Genomic DNA, 22,068 nt, shown 5'->3' with positions numbered 1-22,068 from the left:
GGTTAAGAGCATGAAAGGCCTTCCTTTTTCTTCCAATGGAGTTTCTATGAGTTGGGAGGAAGCCGCCTATTGGTTCCTTATGACGTGGCAGGGGGTGGGGGCATCGTACTAACATCCTCCACATGAGAATTTCTTTCCAGTCTGGGCCACACCTAAGTTTTGCTTATGAAGCCTAGGGAGAGCAATTGCTGGCAGTGGCATTTCTGAACCAGTTGAAGCATCTGTCTCTAGGGTGAATTAGGTGTCCTGGATGGATGGAGTGCCATGCTCTTTAATGGCAAGTGGAGGATTAACTAGATGATCTGTGCTAACACTTTTAGCCCAAGAATTCTATGGCATCATGGATTTCCACTCAGAGAGCTGAGTGTGTTGAGGATCATTCCAACCCTACCATTTAAGATCCCATTATTCCATAGACATGTCCATACATTCTAGATTTTCCTCTGAGACTAAAGTAAAATAAATGGTGAATGAGTGAATTCATGAATGGATAAATGAATTAGATACATAGCTTTATTTTTTTATTGTGGTAAAATATGCATAAGATTTAACATTTTAACTATTTTTAAAGTGTACAATTCAGTGGCATTAGTTCATTCACAATGTTGTGTGTCCATGACCAGTGTCTATTTCCAGAACTTTTTTTGTGAGTGTGAGGAAGATTAGCCCTGAGCTATCAGTTGCCAATCCTCCTCTTTTTGCTGAGGAAGATTGGCTCTGGGCTAACATCCATGCCCATCTTCCTCTACTTTATATGTGGGACGTCTGCCACAGCATGGCTTGATAAGGGGTGTGTTGTTCTGCTTCCAGGATCTGAAACTGTGAACCCCAGGCCACCGAAGCAGAGCACGTGCACTTAACCACTATGCCACCTGGCTGGCTCTACCAGAACTTTTCATAGTCCCTATATAGGCTTCCCCAGCTGTCCGAAAGTAGAGTGTTCCTGAAACCTTTCGTAAGCTGAAACAGTGTAAAGCAAAGAAGCAATTACTATTAATTTGTATGGGAAAAATTGTTGAGTGTCCCCAGACCCAAAAGATAACCTACCAAACTAAATCGAGACAAAGCACAGATGCTCACAGAGTTCAAAGCGATGGTGGCTTGATGCTGAGATGCTGAGTGGAGTTCCAGGAAGGAGATTAACAGCGCCCCTCTCACTGCTCGGGGTGCGCCCTGCCTCTTTAAGGGCTCACTGCAAAACAAACGCTGAACGCTATTTTCGCAAAAGCGAGTGGAGGAGCGGGCTCTATGTTGGGTGTCCAGGAATGACTCTTAAAACAATACTGTGGAATTGGTCTGCTAGGGGCGCTTCGACTTCTGCCACAATCAGGACAGAGAGGAATCGGGAGGCTACCACTGGAACTGTTGACTTCAGAAGAGGACTCAGGAAGCCCCTTCAGATGTCTGCACAACTGTCTTTAATCACCCATGAAGCTGGTGATTAGGAAACTTCAGTCTGCTGCAGAAAATCCCAAAGACTCCACAACTACTTGCCAGTGGCAGTAGCAGAATTCAGGGAAATGGACTTCCAAATCTTGCGGGTGCATCTAAATGCATACATACCATGTTAATTGGGTAGAAGAAGCAGAGGTGGAGAGAAGCTTGCTCTCTGTGCTGGTTAAACGTCATCTTTGCATTTAGTTTTGGGTAGCCCACTTTAAGAGGGAAAGAGATAAATAATGTATTTGGGGACAGTAGACATGACGATGAAGAGACCAAAAACCATATTATGTAAGGAAATACCGAAGGATCTGGAGATTTGCAGCTGGGAGAGAGAAAACTCAAGAATGCTGTGCCAGCTTCTGCTGGATATTTGAAAGGCTAGTTCTTTATGGTCCTTAAGGGTAGGATGAAAGCTATAGGAGATAGATTTTAATAGACAAGAGGAAGAAATTTCTACTAATCAGAGCTATGGAATGATTGAGCTGTTCTGGAGTTCTCCATCTCTAGAAGTACCCAACCATTATTTACATGACCAGGTGATAGGAATGTTGTGGAAAATATTGTATTTTTAGATACTAGAGACTTGAATATGTTTTCATGATGAAATTGGTTAAATTTGGCAAAGCCCTTCACTTTCCTCAATTTTCTAGGCAACTATGTCTACGTTAATGCTAGATTTAGAAAGAAATGGAGTAGAAGGAGTCTGAACACAGCATCTCTTTCAGGACCCAAAATAAGATCTTATGAAGGGGTATGGCCATGTGGCACTCAGGAGAGGGGCAGAACATCGTTGAAATAACCCTTTCAGGGGTTAGAGAGGAATAAGAAACAGCAGTGCTTCCCCAAAAAGGATTTTAGGAATGTATCCTATATGAGATCTGGGTGGAGTTGGGATTTGACTGAGGGGTGTAATGGGGTTTGGTATAAATAATAATAATTACCGAGTACTGAGCATACTGTGTGTGTACCATATATCATTCAACACTCATAATATCCTTTTGAGAGCTCCCCCTTGATTCACACATGAGGAAAATGAATCTTAGAAAGGCTCAATGACTTGTCCAAGGCAACAGAGTTACTAAGGGGCAGAGCCAGAATTTGAACCCTTGGGTTCATGCACATGCATTCCACGACATCATGCTCCATGTCCAAGTTGGGAAAGAATAAAAATCCAGCTGATAATAGAGCCTAGGCTGTTACAACCTGAATTACACAGCAGGGCCAGGAGGCTAAGGTAAGGCAAATATCAGAATCATTTGGGCAATGCACCACCCATTTTTCTTTCCATAGTCAGGGTAACACAGTCAAATCTACACATAGCCAAGGAATACTATTTTTGAGACATCTTTAATAATTAATTTCAGCACCATTTACTCTAGCTATAGTTTCTCATCCATAAAATAGTAATAAAAGTAATTGCCTCAAAAGGTTCATGTGAGGATAAATATGTAATGTATATAAAAGTGCTTGCCTAGAGTGTGGTTGCTAAATAGAAGGGAGTTGACTCTGAATTCCCAAACCAGGAGTTGTTTTGCTTTTAGGGACATTTTCAGTCTTAGTCCATCTAGTGAGTTAGAAGAACAATGGAAGAAGAGACATTTTTTAATTCTGGGGAGACTTTTATCAAAAAACAAACAAACAAAAACAGGAATTGGGGCCAGCCCCGTGGCCGAATGGTTCAAGTTCCACGCTCTGCTTTGGCGGCCCTGGTTTGCAGGTTCGGATCCCAGGCTTGGACCTACTCCACTCATCAGCCATGCTGTGGAGGCATCTCACATACAAAATAGAGGAAGATTGGCACAAATGTTAGCTCAGGGCGAATCTTCCTCACCAAAAAAAAAAGGAATTTCACCTGTGAGATGTTATTTGAGTCTACCTGTGGTTATATCCAAACAGGCAGGGGAATTAGGGAGTTCAGCTTATATTCAGTGAATCTAATTTATGTTCAGGTTAAAACACATGAGTATGAGGCCAAGTGATGTATTTTTCTGTACAGTCACTATTTTCATAAAGGAATAGGCAGCTGCTTATGTGATATGATCTGAAAGGCCTTCTGTCCTCAAATCGTTCCTCTTTCCATCAGACATAGAATCCAAAATTCCATTCTGAGAAATCTATCCTTGAGTTAAGGCAGTGATTCTCAAACTTTGCTATGTATCAGAATCACCTGAAGAACTTATTTTTTTTTAAATATATATATATTTTTTTTTGTGAGGAAGATTAGCCCTGAACTAACATCCATTGCCAATCCTCCTCTTTTTTGCTGAGGAAGACTGGCCCTGGGCTAACATCCATGCCCATCTTCCTCTACTTTATATGAGACGCCACCACAGCATGGCTTGATAAGCGGTGCATAGGTCTGTGCCCAGGATCCGAACCGCGAACCCTGGGCCGAGAAGCGGAGCGTGTGCACTTAACTGCTATGCCAACAGGCCAGCCCCTGAAGAACTTATTTAAAATATTGGCCCTGGGACCGCTGAGTCAGACTCTCTGGGGTTGGGGCTCAGGCAACTGTGTTTTTAACTAGACAATTCTAACGCACAACAAAGTTTGAGAAACACCAGATTAAGGCATTATATCTACAGAAGTCCCCTATTAAATTCCGAGTTTTCTCTCAGGGAAGTTCCCATGGTTCTCAAATTACAGCTTCTACCTCCTTCTACTAAAACTGTTCTTGTCAACATCATCAGTAATCTCTCTGTTGTCAACTCTAATGGATTCTTTTTCGTCCTCATACCTTACAGTACCTCGCCTCAGCATTCGATGCTGTTGACTATTCCTCCTCTCTTCATCTCTGAGATATCAAGCTCTCCGTGTTTTCTGCCATACCTCATTGACTGCTCCTCAGTCTCCTTTGCTGGCTTCTCCTCCTCCATTCAACTGCAAATATGGAGTTCCTCAGGGCTTGTAGCCAGACCCTCTGCTCTTCTCTGTATACCTATTTCCTGGACTTAAATATCTAATGGCCAGCACATTTCCAAATTTTTACCTCCTACTACTTCTCTCTTGAGCTCCAGTTTTGTGCTGCCAACTACCCACTTGATAGATCCACCTGGATACCTCATGATTATCTTAAACACTACATGTTAAAACTAATCCCCAGACTACTCCCCCACCCTCACAACTTTCTCTACACTTCTCAGGAAATGGTACCGCCATCCACCCAGTCACTCAAATTAGAACCTAGAAGTCATACTTCTGCCTCATCACCCACATCTGCTTCATCTGTAAGTCATGCGAATGTCCTCCCAAATGATTTTTGAATCTTCCCACCTCTCTATCTCCCATGACCGCTATCCAGTGAGCCACCATCCTTTTTCCCAGAATCGTTCCTGGGATCCCTGCTTCATGTCTTACCCACTTTACATCATTCTCAAGGAAGCCAGAGCATTCTTTTAAATAAGTCAAAACATAAAAACATCAACCAGATCATTAATTTCTCTCTTTAAACTATTCAGTGGCTTCTCACTGCATTTAGAATAAAATTGATTCCTTATTTGGCTCTCCGAGGCACCCACTAACTTCTTCCTCGTCTTGGGCTATAAGGCTCTTTATCTTTTGACTCACTACATTGCTCACAGTATTCCAGTCACACCGAGCATCTTCAGATTCCTCAAATACTCCAAATTGTTTTCCTCCTCAGGGCCTTTGCACTGTTCCTTCTGCCTGGAATGATCTTCACCTCCATGACTGGCTTTTTCTCATCCTTCAGAGCTTGGTTTCAATCTGGCCTTCTGTAACCACTCTCCCTAAGTAGGTATTCTCTGTTAGTCTCCATTCATTCTTCAGAGTGCTTTGAGTTTTGTAATTACTTATTCATTCATTCATTTGTTTGTTTATTGTCTATCTCCCATTCTAGAATATAAGCTCCATGAGTTCAGGAACTATGTGTACATATCCAGCTTCTAAAATAGTGTCTGGCATATGTTATTTGCTCAATGAAAATCTGCTAAATAAAATTTAAAAAATCATAAAAATGTCAAAAGAAAATATAGAGGAATATTTTAATTCTCTGGAAGTTTGAAAAAGTTTTCCTAAGCATGGCATGAAACCTAGAAACCATAAAGATGAAGATTGACCGATTGGACCACATTAAGCATTTGACATTTCTGTATTACAGAACAGAAAGGTAGAAAATGCACTGGGAAAAACCTCTGCAAAGTATTCAAAGGAATTTCTTCAAATTGATAAGAAAAGATAAGTAAACCAATAGAAAAATGGGCAAAAGATACAACTTATAGGAGAAAAAAAACAAATAACCAGTAAAAATATTATAAAATATATGCTTAACATCACTCTTAAAAACATCAGATTTTTAACCTGTTGAATTACAAGAATTAAAAAGCTTTACGAATATCCAAGTCAGAGGTGTGCGGAAGCAGTTAACTTTCATACACTAATGTCATACACTAACGGTTAACTTTCTTACATGCATTATAAATTAGTGTAACATTTTTGTTAAATGATTTGGCCATGTCTATTGAAATTTAAAATGTGCCTTACCTTTAACCCAACACTGTCTTGAATTAAAAATTTTAGGACTTCATCCTAAAATAATACTTTCACAATGTGCACTACATAGTCATATTCATATATATCCATATATATTCATACATATTCATATATGATATATATTTATATATCAATATATGTTTAGTTTGGCATTGTTTTAATAAACAAAAACTGGAAACCATCTGATTATGCAATTAAATAATTACACCAAGAAATATTATGCAGTTGTTAAAAAGAACAATAGTGTAGATTTATAGATGCCATTTTGGACAGATATCCTTTGATATATTGTTAAATTGAACAGATTTAAAACTGAATGGTATGTGTAATAAGATCTCATTTTTTGAAATAAAGATTCAAGTATCTATAAATTGCATAAATATGTTCAGGCATGCATGGGAAAATAAGAAAATGACTGAAAATCTTAACCATGACTATATTTGGGAAATTGGATGTTGGAAAACTTTCTCTTTTGTTTCATACATTTCTGTATTGTTTGAATTGTTTTTAACCACAAGTGTGTACTGTTCTGTAATTTTTAAAAAAGAGATATAGAGACAGAGAGAGGAAAGAGAGACATATGCGGAAGACAAGCGATCACTGTTTCCTGCATTTTGCCATCAGCCATAGTTGCAACCACCCCGCTGGGCCTCCTGGAAGGTCAGATCACTCGGTCAAGGGTTCAGGGGCTCCACCAGCCCTTCCCCTCTCCCTCTCTAGAAGGAGAGGCACTTTAGCATCATATGTTTTTGTAAGGATTAAATGAGATAAAGGTTGTGGGAAGGCTTTATCAACTATAAAGCTCTTTCAAATACAAGAGATTATTATCATAATCAAAGTCCACTTCCCACCCCAGGCAGGACTGGCTGGTTACTGCAGAAAACCCTCCCAGGGTGTGCTCGGTGCCGGAAACCTGCAGTCCCCTTTATCCAGAAAGGCGTCCCCCCTCCACCCCCCACGCGCTGTGCTTCTCCGGGAGGGAGGCGGGCCTGCCGGCTGCTCATCCCTTCACCCCGGCCCAGCCTCTTCCCAGCAGAGCTTGGCTGTTCCTTGAACTTGCAGTGTTGGTTCGATTTCCTCCAGTGGTACCACATGCTGCTGTGCAAACAGAGCACGTGGTCCGGCCAAACAAAGGAACATGTGTGCTGCAAACCATCCCCCTATCACCGGAGCGCCAGCCCCGCCGGGAGCGGGCCCGGCCCGCGCGCTGTAATTTTTCACTGCAGTTTAAACACCCCGTAAGCTCTCAGGAAGCGGCGGGGGTGGGGGAGCGGCCAGAGAGAGGGGGCTGCCTCTCCGCTTCTTCCATCACCGCGCTGGAAATAGCCGCCGAAGGCGCACCGCCCGGCCAGGCTTCTCTCAAACCGCTAAGATTTCATTTCACCTCCGACAGGCTGCTTGGGGACTCGCTGTTAAAAGATCACTCTCCCGGGATGCTGTCAGGGGGAGGGGGCCCGGCACTGTATACAGCTGTCAAAACGTCTCAGACAGGAGGCTCGGGCACATCTGCACGAGCCTGTCTCAGGCTGCGGGGCACACGCGGAGCGCCTCCAACGCATCAGTGTAATGGCGAGCGGTAATTGCATTAGGATTAGTTATCTCCTGCGCTCTGCTCATTAGCCCGGAGGATGGCTCGCATCCAGCGAGAGGGTGGCACAGGGAGAGGGAGAGGATGTGCGCCTAACAGGTCGTGATAATGAAAGACTTGCTCTTCTAGAGTTGGCTTCTCCCTCTTCCCTCCCCTCCTGGCCCCCCTACTCTCCTCCTCCGTCTTCCTCTAAACCTCATTTCCTGACTTTTTCCTGAAGGTCTTATGAAATGCGCAGTTTAGGAAGATTACAATGAAAAGAATCTAGACTGGCTGGAGGTGGGGGAGGGATGCTGCGGAGGGCACAGGGCTGGTTGCTGTGTCAAAGGAAGGGAAGAAAGCAGTTGGCATTTTCTGATGCCAAAGCCAGGGGTACGAGAATGCCTAGGTGCTTTCTCTGGAGGAGCTGGTTCCTGATGTGTTCTAACTTCCTTCCCTGTGTGATGCCTAGGTCTAGGGTGAAAGGGAGAGGTGGCGATTTCCAGGGGATTTCGATTATGAGGAGCCCCACCTTAGATTGTGTGGCCTCCGGCCGCACCCGCCGGGCTGCACTGGTTACTGCCCGCTCTGTGCTCCCTCCCACAGCTCTCTGGGTGGCTTGATTATAGAAGCACTTAGAGGAGTTGTTTCACGGCTGCTCCTGGAACAGGGACCCAGTCATTTTATCCGTCACTGCCCCTAGTACACTGTCTGGCACACAGAAAGCACCCCAAAATGTGCGATGGGTAATAATAATAATAGTAATAATAAGAGGGGAATCACGCTCAAGAGGCACCATGATCCAAAACTCAATTTTCAGGCAAACAGATTTACTAGCAATGTGACCAAAGACAGGTCATCTCCCTTCTCTAAACGTTTATTAATTTACCCATAGGCTTATTCACATATGTAAATTACCACAAATGGAGCTTAACACGTAGTAGGTGCTCAATAGATGTTCATTCCTGTCTACATCTTGCTTTATTCATCGTTAAAAATAGGGATTAAAAAAAACCTCTTGGATGTCTCAGGAGGAGGTAATTAACGTTCTCGTAACCCATCTGAAAGGGCCAATAGAGTACAAAGTTGTTTTATAATTAAGAAATGTATCAAACCCTGTGCAGGACTAATTGCTGTGCAAATTTGATTGAGGCCTGTGAGGACAAGATTGCCTTTAATGGGTTGCAACGTAGGGGACTATTTAATATTCTTCGGGGAAGTTCCAATACTCAAGTCTCAGCGTCTGAGATCGCATCACCAACCATTAGGAGTACTACTCACTGGTTTAGAGTGAATACACCAGGGCTTCGCTTAAATAATTATTTTGAAACTGGAAGGTTTATTGAGAGTTCAGGGTTCAGATTTAGAAATGTCAGAAATAGAGTTTTATTTGTTTCCATTGCACATAATGAATTGCCCTTTAAATAATGAAGCAATGAAAATGCCAAGGAGCACATACTCCAGTGGATTGCCAAATGTTGAATTAGAGCCCTGTGAGACTCAGGCTTCAAAGCCACATACATCAGAGAATTGGGACATTTAGAATTTCCACAGAAATCATTGATCCGGAGGGAGCTTGGTGAGAGCCCACCCCTCACCAAGTCTACAATCTAAACTTTTCAACCTCTGTAGTATGATGGGAATGCTTGGTGATCCTTGTCATTGAGCATCTGGAACAATACTTTGGAGAGGTGGCAACTGAGAGAAGCTCCTAGAACAGTCTGTGTGGATTCCATTTATTTGTATGGAACAAAAATATTCTCCTTTTGACAGTAAGGCCAAGTGTTTGTATTCAAGTTGGGGCCGAGTGGGAATGAAGGGTGTGATGGGCTCCCTTCCTTCTGGCCTGAGGCCACTGGTTCTGCTTCTCACAGATGATTCCTAACGAAAGGTCATCCAAAGGACTGGAGTGGCTGAGCCTTGGGGTCAAATCTTTCTCTTTCATCCACAGAGCCTCACAACACCAAAGTCTTTTTCCCTTCTTACACCTCATTCTCTCTCTGTCTCTCCTCCATCCTCTCCAGATAAGAGATGTCCCTCTTTATCTCTTAGGCTAATTTATCCATGTTTTCCCTTGACTTCATTACTCTCTGCCTCTATGGGGAGGTTGTCCCTTAATTATCATTTTTCTCTGAAGTATATTTTATATTTCTTTGTTCCCTGGACCTTTACTTGGTTTACTTCTGCTTTCAGTCATAGTCCAATCTTCTTGATATTGAAAATAAATCTTCCTTTGAGTTTGCTCTTTCCTTCTAGGTCTCTCTTTCCTTTTACTGCCATCTTATTTGTCTATATCTACCATCTCCACTGTGACATTATCCATCATCCCTTTATGCCCTGAAGCGTGACTTTGCCTTCTTCAGTCTACTGATTACCAATGTCAGTGGCACATCTGACCCCACCCTCCTTTGTTTATCAATCTCGCCTAAGACTCTCAGGGCGTATGTCATATGGCACTTTTCTAAGTCTTTTCCAAATTCTCTGATTTTTCCTCATCTGATTTTTTCAGACCTCCCTTCTTTCTCTCAAAATATATGCATGCCTCAATAATCAGAGTGGACATTTATTGAGTACTTACTGTGCATTTTAATCCTCCCATCAACCCTGTAAACCAGATACATTAATTATTTCATTTTTAGAGGAAGAACTGAGGCTAAGATAGCTGGTAGGTGTCAAATCCTGGTCTGCTCCGTCTGACTTGAGTCCAAGCACTTAACCAGGCGGCTCTAATGCCCAAGGTTTGGTTCTCTGATCTCAATTCTCTGTTCTTCTACCATTGACATGAAAATCTCATTATGTCTGCACATCCCACCAGATCTCAAACCACCCTCCCCTCCTTCCAGCGCTCCTTCCTGTCTTCTGTAACAGAACTACCATTTCCCCAGGACCAAGACGTGACCCCTGGAACCCTCTTCTCTTTTCCTAGCTCGCCTTCCTCAGCCCATCATCTTATCAGACACTAGGCCTTGAGCGTATTTCTTTTATGATATCTCTTGAATATTTTTTTTACTCCATTCTCACTACTGTCCCCTTAATATAGACATTTCAATGGCCCCTTGTTGGGACTAACCCAGTATCCTAATATCCTCTTACCTGCTGTTCCTGCTATTGGTTCCTGCCTAGCTCATCCTGTTCATCATGGCCAGAAAAATCTTCTTAAAACATTTCTTTCACATATACACGGTTTTGCTCTAAGAACTTTAATGATTTCTCTGTACTTGCAATAAAATCGATACTTTCTAACTTGAAATTCAAGGTTCTCTATGTTCTGGTCCCCCAACTTTTCATTCTATATCACCTCTGTATTTCTGAACAAGCCCTTAGCTCTGTTTTCATTCATTTATTTATTAATTGATATCCTGCCTTTTGCTAAAAAGGCCTTAAGACCCCTGTTGCAACCACATCTGCATGAACCTGGGACAATGGCATTATGGTGTACTTAGTTTGCAAGTACGTGAGCCTCGGACCTGGATTCACAGTCTAGCTCTGCATTTGTTAGCTGGCAGAGCTTGAGCAAGTTCCCTAATGTCTGTCTTCCTTTTCTTATCTGAATAATGAGGAGATGTCTTGAAGTTTAAATAAGAAAAATAGATGTAAAGTTGGTGGTAAACAGAAGATATTCAACAAATAGTAGCTATAATTAGTCTTTTTGATTCCCCACGCCCCCCCCATGCTTGACGCTTTTCTGATTCCGTGTCTTTGGTTATGACACTCCCTTATGGAATTGCCCTCTTCTATGTCTGCACTGATCAAAATTCTCCCAGCTCTTCAAAGCACACTCATCTCATTGCCTCAGTGAAATCTTACCCCCTGCTCCCCTTGGAAGAGGTTTTTTCTAAACTAATTTTGGCACTTAGAGCCATGTAAATCACCCTCAGTGATAGACTGTCTTGTGTCCCCCTCTGCTGGCTCCAGACCTCTGTCCCTGCTCAGCCAACCACCTCAGGGCTGCCTGTGAGAGCATCAGCACCTGGGATGGAGGGAGATGGGGAGTCCCGTGGAAATGTCAGGTGGATAGAACAATGGAGGTGAGGGAGAGGGAAGTAAGTGTATTAAACAGGAAAAGTCAGGGAGGGTGTCAGACATCCCCTTTCTTCCTTCCTTTTTCTTTCTTGGGCAAAATAAGTAGTGTATTTAACTGATATCTTCCACAAGCACAATCGAAGGATGTGATGGTAACACGTCCTTTCTCTGTGTTCAGTCAAAATTTACTCAGTGGGGATAAAGTTTTCCCACCCCTGGATATGGGTGAGTCTGTCAATTTGAAAAAACTATTTATTTATTAAGATGTAATTTACATATAATGGTGTACACAGATCTTAAGTGTTCAGTTTGATGAATTTGATAATTCTATATACCTGTGAAACTACCTCCCCAAAACAAGACATAAAATATTTCCAACACCCCAGAAAGTGCCCTCATTCTTCTTTCCAGTTATTTACTTGCCTGCCATCTCTAACCTCATCGGCACTGCCTGCCAGATACAACCAGTGTTCTAACTTCTCTCACAATAGATTAGTTGTGCCTGCTCCCAACTTCATATGAAGGGAATCATACGGTATGTACTCCTTTGTGTCTGGCTTCTTTGGCTCCACATAATGATTTTAAGATCCATCCACGTGGTTGCCTATTTCAGTAGTTTGAGTATTCCTTTTTATTGTGCATTTTATTGCATTCTTGTGTAGTTCTGTTTTATTTCTAAGAGGTATTCTATTGTACGAAGATACCACAATCTGTTTCTCCATTCACCTGTTAATTGACACTTGGTTGTTTCCAGATTTTGCTACTATGAGTAAGGCTGTTATTAATATACTTGTGTAAGTATTTTTGTGGACACATGTTTTTGTTTATTTTGGGTGAATACCAGGAGTAGAATTGCTGAGTCATAGAGTAGATGAATGTATGACGAGAAATATGCCGTTGGGAAGGTGGACCATAGAGCAGTAGAGCTGGATGGTTAAGCGAGTCACAGGTGCTCCATTTGAGTCTTAGTTTTCTGAGTTCTCCTCTTTTCAAATTCTGTTGCAAGCTGAATCCTCATGTTGTCAGCCACTTGTCTACTTTTATTAAATATTTACAGAGAGTCTCCTTCTTGCCTATAGATGTTGAATCACTCCAGCATGATTTGTTGAAAATCCAATCTTTCCTCCATTAAATTGCTTTTGCGCCTTTGTCAAAAACTAGCAGACGTATTTGTGTAAGTCTATTTCTGGGTTCTTTACTCTCTTCTACTGATCTATGTGTCTATCCCTCCACCAGTACCACACAGTCTTGATTGCTGTAGCTGTATGAAAAGTCTTGAAATCAGGTGGACTGAGTCCTCCTATTTTAGTCCCCCTTTTCAAAATTGTTTTAGTTATTTTAGGTTGCCTTTCCATATGAATTTTAGAATGATCTTGTCTATATCTACAAAAAAAACTTTCTAAGATTTTGATGGGAATTGCATTAAACCTGTATATAAATTGGGGGAGAAATGATATCTTTTATTATATTAAGTCTTCCAATCCATAAACATAATATGTCACTCCATTTATTTAGGCTTTCTTTGATTTCTTTCATTATTGTTTTGTAGTTGTCAGCATACAAGTCCGGTACATGTTTTGTTAGATTTACATGTAAGTATTTAATTTGTTTAAGTGATTGTAAATGGTATTGTAATTTCACTGTTCACATGTTCATTGATAGTATATAGAAATGGAAAAATATATTTATAGATACATAAATATATAAAAATATAAAACATTTTATAAAATATTTATATAATTTATATATATAAATGTCTATAAAAGATATAAATTTATGTTTATCTTGTATCCTGCAATGTTGCTGAACTCACTCATTAGTTCTTGAAGTTTTTTTAGTAGATCCCTTGGGATTTTTTACACAGACAAGCATGCTATCTGCAAATAGGGGCAATTTTATTTTTTCCTTTCCAATTTTTACGTTTTTTATTTCCTTTTTTTAACCTACTGCATTATTTAGACCTTCCCGCACTATGTTGAATAAGACCGGAAAGCAGACATTCTTACTTTATTCCCGATCTTAGGAGGGAAGCATTTAGTCTTTCACTATTAAATATAATGTTAGCCATAGGTTTGTTGTATATGGTCTTCATCAAGTTTTGGAAGTTCCCCTTATTCCTATTTTTTCTGAGAGTTGTTTTTCTCTTTTTTTTGTTGGTGAGGAAGATTGGCCCTGAGCTAACATCTGTTGCCAATCCTCCTCTTTTTGCTTGAGGAAGATTGTTGCTGAGCTAACATCTATGCCCATCTTCCTCTATTTTTTTGTATGTGGGACGCCACTACAGCATGGCTTGATGAACGGTGTGGAGGTCCACACCCAGGATCTGAACCCGTGAACTATGGGATGCCAAAGCAGAGCACATGAACTTAACCACTAGGCCTCTGGGCCCGCCCTTCTGAGAGTTTTTTTAAATCATCAATGGGTATTGAATTTTATGAAATGCCTTTTCTGCATTGATTGATATGATCATGTGATTTTACTCCTTTAAACCATTAATACGATGAATTACATTGAGTGATATTTGAATATTGAACCATCCTTGCATCTCTGGAATAATAACAATTGCTGAATTCTTTTTGATAATGTTATGTTAAGGATTTTCACATTCATATTCTTGAGGGATATTGGATTGTAGTTTTCTTTTTTTATATACTGTCTTTGACTGATTTGGGGATCAGGGTAATATTAGCGTCACAAAATAAATAGTGAAATATTCTCTCCTCCTCCATTTTCTGGAAGAGATTGTGTAGAATGATGTTGATTCTTTTTTAAATGTTTGGTAGAATTCTCCAGTGAAACTCCCCAGGCCCAGAGATTTATTTTGGGGGAGTTTCTTAGTTACGAATTCATTTTTTCTTAATAATTACAGGGATATTCAAATTACCTATGTCATATTGGATGAGTTGTGGTAGTTTCTGTTTCTCAAGGAATTGATCCATTTCACCTAAGTTGTCAAATTTATGTGTGTAGTAAGTTTTGAAATCAGGCAATGTCAGTCCTCCAATTTTGTTCTTTTTCAAGTTTGTTTTGGCTATTCGGGGTCCTTTGAGATTCCATATGAATTTTAAGATAGGTTTTTCTATTTCTGCAAAAAACATTGTTGGAATTATGATACAGATTTCATTGAATTTGTGGATTGCTTTGGGTAATAGTGACATCTTAACAGTCTCAAGTCTTCCAATCCATAAACATGAGAAATCTTTTCCCTTATTTATCTTTTCTTTAATTTCTTTCAGCAGTGTTTTGTAGTTTTCTGTGTATAAGTCTTTTACCTCCTTGGTTAAGTTAATTCTTAGATATTTTATATTTTTGATGATATTGTAAATATAATTGTTTTCTTAATTTTCTTTTCAGATTGTTCATTATTAGTGTTCATTATTATTATTATTAGAGATGCAAGTGATTTTTGTGTGTTGATTTTGTATCCTGTTACTTTGCTGAATTCATTTATTAGTTCTAATGGTTTTGGGGTGAAATCTTTAGGATTTTCTACATATAAAATCATATCATCTGTGAACAGAGATAAATTTACTTTTTTCTTTCCAAGTTGGATGCTTTTGATTTCTTTTTCTTGCCCAATTGTCCTGGCTAGAACTTCCATTACCATATTGAAGAGAAATGGTAAAGTGGCATCCTTGCCTTGTTCCTGATCTTAGAAGAAAAGTTTTCAGTCTTTCACCATTGATTATAATATTTGTTGTGGGTTTTTCATATGTAGCTTTTATTATATTGAAGTAGTTTTCTTCTAGTCTTCGTTTGTTGAGTGTTTTTTCATGAAAGGGTGTTGAATTTTGTCAAATGCCTTTTCTGTGTCAATTAAGATGATCATATTTTTTTTTCCTTCATTCTATTAATGTGGTATATTTCATGGATTGATTTTTGTATGTTGAATCATCTTTGTATTCCAGAAATAAATCCAACTCAGTCATAGTATGTAATCCTTTTAATAAACTGCTGAATTCAGTTTGGTAGTATTTTGTTGAGGATTTTTGCATCTATGCTCATCAGGGATAATGGTCTGTAATTTTGTAGTGTCTTTGTCTGGCTTTGGTATCAGGGCAATGCTAGCCTCATAGAACGAGTTAGGAAATGTTCCTCTTCTTTAATTTTTTGGAAAAGTTTGAGGAGGATTAGTGGTCTTTAAATGTTTGGTAAAATTCACTAGAGAAGCCATCAGGTCTGAGGCTTTTCTTTGTTGGGAGATTTTTGGTTACTGATTCAATTTCCTTACCAGTTATAGGTCTATTGAGGATTTCTATTTCTTCATGATTTAGTCTTGGTAGATTTTGTATTTCTAGGAATTTTTCCATTTCATCTAAGTTATCCAATTTATTGGCGTATAATTGTTAACAGTACTCTCTCATAATCCTTTTTATTTCTGTAGCTTTAGTAGTAATGTCTCCACTTTCATTTTTAATTTTAGCAATTTGAATTGTCTTCTTTTTTTCTTCGTCTGTGTAGCTAATGGGTTTGCTGATTTTGTTGATCTTTTCAGAGAACCAACTTTTGGTTTTGTTGATTTTCTCTATTATTTTTCTATTCTCTGCTTTATTTATCTATGGTCTAATATTTATTCTTTTCTTCCTTCTGCTAGCTTTGGGTTTAGTTTGTTCTTATTCTAGTTCCTTAAGCTGTAAAGTTAGGTTGTTAATTTGAAGTCTTCCTTCTTTTTAATGTGAGCATTTATAGCTATATATTTCCCCCTGCTTTTGCTGCATCTCATAAGTTTTGGCATGTTGTGTTTTCATTTTCATTTGTCAAGATATATTCTAATTTCCCTTTTGATTTCTTCTTTAGCCCATTGGTTGTTCAAAAATGTGTTGCTTAATTTCCACAAATCTGTAAATTTTCCATTCTTCTTTCTGTTATTGATTTATAACTTCATCCCATTGGTCAGAGAAGATACTTAGTATGATATCTACCTTTTAAAATCTATTGGCATTTAATTTATGGCCTAACACATGATCTATCCTGGAGAATAGCATATGTGCACTTGAGAAGATGTGTATTCTTTTGTTGTTGGACAGAGTGTTCTGTTTATGTCTGTTAGAGCTAGTTGGTTTATTGTGTTGTTCAAGTCCTCTATTTCCTTACTTATCTTCTGTCTAGTTGTTCCATACGTTATTGATGGTGGGGTATTAAAGTCTTTCACTGTTATTGTAGAACTGTCTATTTTTCATTTCAATTCTGTCAATTTTTCCTTCATATATTCTGCCAGCTGTTACTAGTACATAAATGTTTATAATTGTTGTATCTTCTTGCTGTGTTGAACCTTTCATTAATACACAATGTCCTTGTTTGTCTTTTGTAAACTTTTTTTGATTTAAAGTCTGTCATGTCTGATATTAGTACAGCTACCCCTGCTCTCTTCTGGTGACTATTTGCAGGGAATTCCTTTTCTCATCCTTTCACTTTCAACCTGTTTGTATCTCTGGATCTAAAGTGAGTCTCTTGTAGACAGCATGTAGTCAGATCATGTGTTTTTATCCATTCTGCCAATCTCTGTCTTGATTGGAGAGTTTAACCTATTTACATTTCATAAGTTTTCATTTTAGTTATTTAATTTGCGGTTCTAAAATTTCCATTTGATTCTTCTTTTTATCTTCTATTTATTTGCTGAGATTTTCTATTTCTTTGCTGAGGCTTTCTCTTTTTTTTTCATTTGTTTTAAGCATGTTCATAATTGTTCATGAAGCATTTTCGTCATGGCCCCTTTAGAAATCTAATGTCTCTGTCAGTTTGGTGTTGATGTTGACACCTATTGATTGTCTTTTTCTTCATTCTGTTTGCAATCTTTCTAGTTGCAGTTATGGTGAGTAATTTTCAATTGAAACCTGGACATTTCCGTTTTATGTTATGATATGCTGGATATTATTTAAACATTCTGTTTTAGCTGGCTTCCTCTGACACCACTCCAATAGGGGAAAGGAGGGCTGTTTCTTGATACTGCCAGGTGGAGGTAGATGTACAGGTTCTCCACTGAGGCTCCAATGACATCCAATGTAGGGGGCTCTTTCACATAGCTGGATGCAGATAGGATTTCTGGCTTCCCACTGGGCCCCCACTGATACCTCCCTGGCTGGAGGGATAGATAGGCCTTATTACTGCTCCCCATCTGGCCTCACTGACATAACCAGGGAGGGGTGTCCTTATTACAGCTGGGCAGTAGCGAAAGTTCTAACTTTCCTCTAGTCCTCCTCTCACACTATCCCAGTGGGAATGGGGAGAGGCACCTCAATATTCTGGGTAGGAGTGTAGGTCCAGGCTCCCTACGTGGTCTCCACTGACTCTGGAGGGTGGGGTGGATGGTTACTGCCTGGCAGGGATGAAAGTTGCAGCTTCCTACTTGGCCTTTTCTGATAACACCTAATGGGAGTGTTGAGTGCCTCATTATAGCCTGACAGGGATAGGAATTGAGGCTCCTCGCTGGGCTTTGCTGGAAGGGGTGGGGATGGGGCCACTGTGTTTTCTGTGCTTTTTGGCAGGAGTAGAGTGATGATTGTCTAAAAGTTTTCTATCTTGCGAGGCTGCCTCTTTCCTAGTCGTTTGGCTAGGGAGAACACGCTTTTGTTGAGGCTATTTTTAATCTATGCCCATTGCCATTTCTGAGTTACCGGCTTCTGTAGCTCCAAGTCTGGAACATATAGAACAAAAAGAAACCCAGGGAACTCAACACTGTGTTGTTCTTTCGGCCCTGAGGTCCCTAAGTGGCCTTCCATCTTCTCTCCACCTTTCAGAATCTTATGTTTGTTTTTCATGTAATATCCAGGCTTTTTAGTTAAATTAGTGGAGGAATAGGGAAATGTACGCCTACTCCATCTTCCTGGAAGCAGAAGTATATCCATGTATTAGTTTTACAATGAGAAAAAAAATACATATTTTTAACCAAACAAAACAAAAGACTTAAATTGCAGTTAGAGGTATATGAGTAGATCAAGGGGTACTTGCTTAATTTAATCCAGAAAAGGTAAAATTGGTGACCATGGTCGTGGGTGATGATGAAAAACAATACTCTACTGAGTACATGCTGTGTGGTTTGCATACATTCTCCGTTTTTTATGACTCCTCACAGCAAACCTGGGAGACCAGCATTATTCCCATTTTACAGTGAAGTAAACTGAGATACAGATAATTTAAGAAAGTTTTTCCAATGTTATATACCTAAAGAGTGAGACAGGAGGGATTCAAACTCTAGCCAGTCTTAACCCAAAACCCACGCTCTTAATCTCTGTGTTTCATTGCCTCTGTGGACTTCCTTTTAGAAGAGGGAAGACTGGAAGTATTTAGGTGATACCCTGTGGAGAACAAGAAACGTATAATGTGACTGAGCAGCCCCCATTATCTGTGGTTCTGTAGAAAGCACTTAGGGTCCCCTTGAAGGGATCTGTTTTTGCCTAGACTACTGCTGGCATTTCTACAGAACTTGTATTTTATATTACTTCCTTAAAACAACTTCAAGATGTAGGTGGAAGCCAGACTCACTGACGAACAGATGGGGAATCTGTAGCTCAGAGAGGTCGAGTGACTTGCCTAAGACCATATGGCATTTAGTGCTGGAAGCAGACCTGGAAAGAAGGTCTTTCGAGTCAGGAGCCAGTATGTGCTTCCAGCTTGGTCTCTGCACTACCGCTTCGTTCTTACCAAGCCGAGTCCTGGTGGAGGCCGAGTCTACTGCCCTTAAATCAGGGCCTCTCCTCCAGCAGCCTCTTGGCTTGCACCAGTTTGCAGACTGCATCTGATGGAAACCTTATGCAGAACAAAAAACAAACCTGAAAACCAGGCCCATCTCAATATCTCCATCCGCTGGATAAACATCTCCAAGACAGACGCACAGGGAGGCCAATTTCTCTCTGCCAAGTTTCTAACCTAAAGTTTGGAAGCAGCTTGCATTTTCCATAGAGCAGTAAACTATTTTCATTCCTTTTACCGTGAACGACTCCTTATGGGGTGATAATTTACTTTTAATCTCACAGGAACTGATGATTTTGCCTTCTTGCCTGAAAGAAATTGTAGGTTAAAAGAAAAGGCCCATTTTTTTTTTGAAGTTTTCTTCTTTCCCATCTTTGCTTTTTTCTCTTTTGAAAGCCTGTTTTGGGAGTCTTTGGAGCCTTGCCTCTTTATTCGGAGAGAACTTGGCTCCTTCGTGGTGCCCCCATTCCTCTGCCGAATCTAATCTGACTGTTCTATTTATAATTCTTGAGCAAGATGAATCTCGTCTTTGTGTTTCTTTCTGAGCAACAGCGTCCCCTCCCTAGGACTTGAGCCATTTAACCTCTACAAGAATCTCTTTAATTTCTCTGCAAATTGCCAGAAAGCAGGCAGCTGAAACCCTATCAGGTCCTGGATCATATCAGACCTGCTTTAAACTGGCACCCTCCTCCATCCCTCAATCTCCTGGGAGTTCATTTAGGAACAAGGCCGCGCAGAGAAATTCCCAGCAGCCCTTTGGTGACGCCAGCGCAGTCTGGGAAGTCTGACAGGGAGGGGCACATTCTCCGGAGATTGGAGAGGCTCAAGATGGAGACTCTGCCCATTTATAATCAGGCCTCGGTTACTCCCAGATCCCTCAAGGCTTATATATACATTATGTGCTGTTTACCCTTAAACGTAGGTTCATCAAATTATTTTGCCTGGAAACCATCTAGCCCAAATCACTTGTTTTATAGGGAAGAAAATGGAGATTAAAGGAAGGGAACTGGGGGCCGGCCCGGTGGCATAGCAGTTAAGTTCGCCCACTCAGCTTCAGGGGCCTGGGGTTTGCGGGCTCAGATCCTGGGCGCGGACGTATGCTGTGCTCCTCAAGCCATGCTGTGGTGGCATCCCACGCACCAAATGGAGGAAGATTGGCACAGATGTTAGCTCAGGGCCAATCTTCCACATCAAAAAAAAAGAAGGAAACTGAGTGATCCAAAGTCACACAGCTAGTTAGTTCAAGAGTTAAGACTATAAAGTAGGTATTCTACCTTATATCTCCATGAACTTATGAAGGCATTATTTTGATTTAATGTATCCATTCCAATTAAATGCCATTAAAAAAAATGCACTCCTGTTTTTATGCATTTCTAATTTTATGCATTTCATGCATCTTCTAATTCTTCTCTTCCTTCCCTGTCTCCCCTCTCCTATGTCCAGTACAGGTCTCTCTGTTCTTAGGGGGTCTTAATAGACCCGCTGGAATATAACTTCCACAACCAGGGTTTGAGAAAGAGGTGATGAGCCTCAGAATCTCAGATCTGGAGCAGGCAGATCTTGCAGTATATGGAGACCTCCAAAGCTGCCAAGGAGTTTTCTCAGGTCGCACAGCAAGTTAGTGACCAAGCCAGGATTAGAGCTGGAAATTCTCCCCTTCCTGTCCAGAGCATTCTCTCTACTCAAAGATCCTGCTGGCTCTGTGTGGTTCCCAATTCTGACCTGGTTCTGGAATGTCCATTTAGACAATTGTTTTAGTTAGGGCTTACCCAGACCAATCAGACTTCTAGCCTGACGTTCATTTGTAATGCGAAGATGTTCCATCATACTCATAAATGGAACCACATTTTTTTTTTTTTTTGTGAGAAAGATCAGCCCTGAGCTAACATCCATGCTAATCCTCCTGTTTTTGCTGAGGAAGACTGGCCCTGGGCTAACATCTGTGCCCATCTTCCTCCACTTTATTTGGGACGCCGTCACAGCATGGCTCCACAAGCGGTGCATTGGTGCACCACAGGGATCTGAACCTGGGCCGCCAGCAGCAGAGTGCGCGCACTTAACTGCAATGCCACGGGGCCCGCCCCTCGAACCACATTTTAATTTCATTTGCCATGAGCTTCCTTGTAAAATTAAATAAGAAAGGGCCAAAATACTTACTTTGACCTCCGTAACATAATTGTTCTTCTTTTCTAGCAAGACAAACGAAGACTGTCTTATAAGTTTTCAAGGACTGGGAAATCGGTGGGTCATTGGACAGATATAAACACATTTACCCTTTAAAGCTACTGAGACCCATTTGAATATAACGCAAATGTCTCTTTAAACCAAGCATAACTATATTTGACTCATATTGAGACCCAGGTGGAGGAAAGGGGTAATCAATGTCTTCCTAAGCTTGTAACTGTCTCAGTGTCTCCGCCTCCCTCTTTCCACAACATACCTTCTGCTTCTGGTTCTAAATCCTTTGGGAGGTGTGGCGTAGTGCACGTTTTGGAAAGCATCAGAAGAGAGGAAATGGAGTTTAAATATTTTGAGAGAGCCCACTTGCCTTCACTGTAGGGTCCTACTTTGCTTACCATCTAGAATTCCCTCGAGTCCATTAAGGATATGAACATTTATTTAGTACACAGAGAAAAGGGAAATTATGTTCCTTAAAGGTTTAGTGTCAGACATTGTGCTACCTTCTTCATAAACATTTTTCTCTTTTAATCTGCACAGTATCTCTGGTGGGCAGGGATGGTTACCTCCATTTGAATAATGGAACAATTAAAGCTGAAAAAGATTTAAGGAACTTTTGCCTAAGGCTACTCAGACAATAAATGGTTTAGACAAGA

Source organism: Diceros bicornis, chromosome 7 (assembly GCF_020826845.1).
Source record: "Diceros bicornis minor isolate mBicDic1 chromosome 7, mDicBic1.mat.cur, whole genome shotgun sequence".
Classification (NCBI taxonomy): Eukaryota; Metazoa; Chordata; class Mammalia; order Perissodactyla; family Rhinocerotidae; genus Diceros; species Diceros bicornis.
This window is presented reverse-complemented; position numbering follows the sequence as displayed.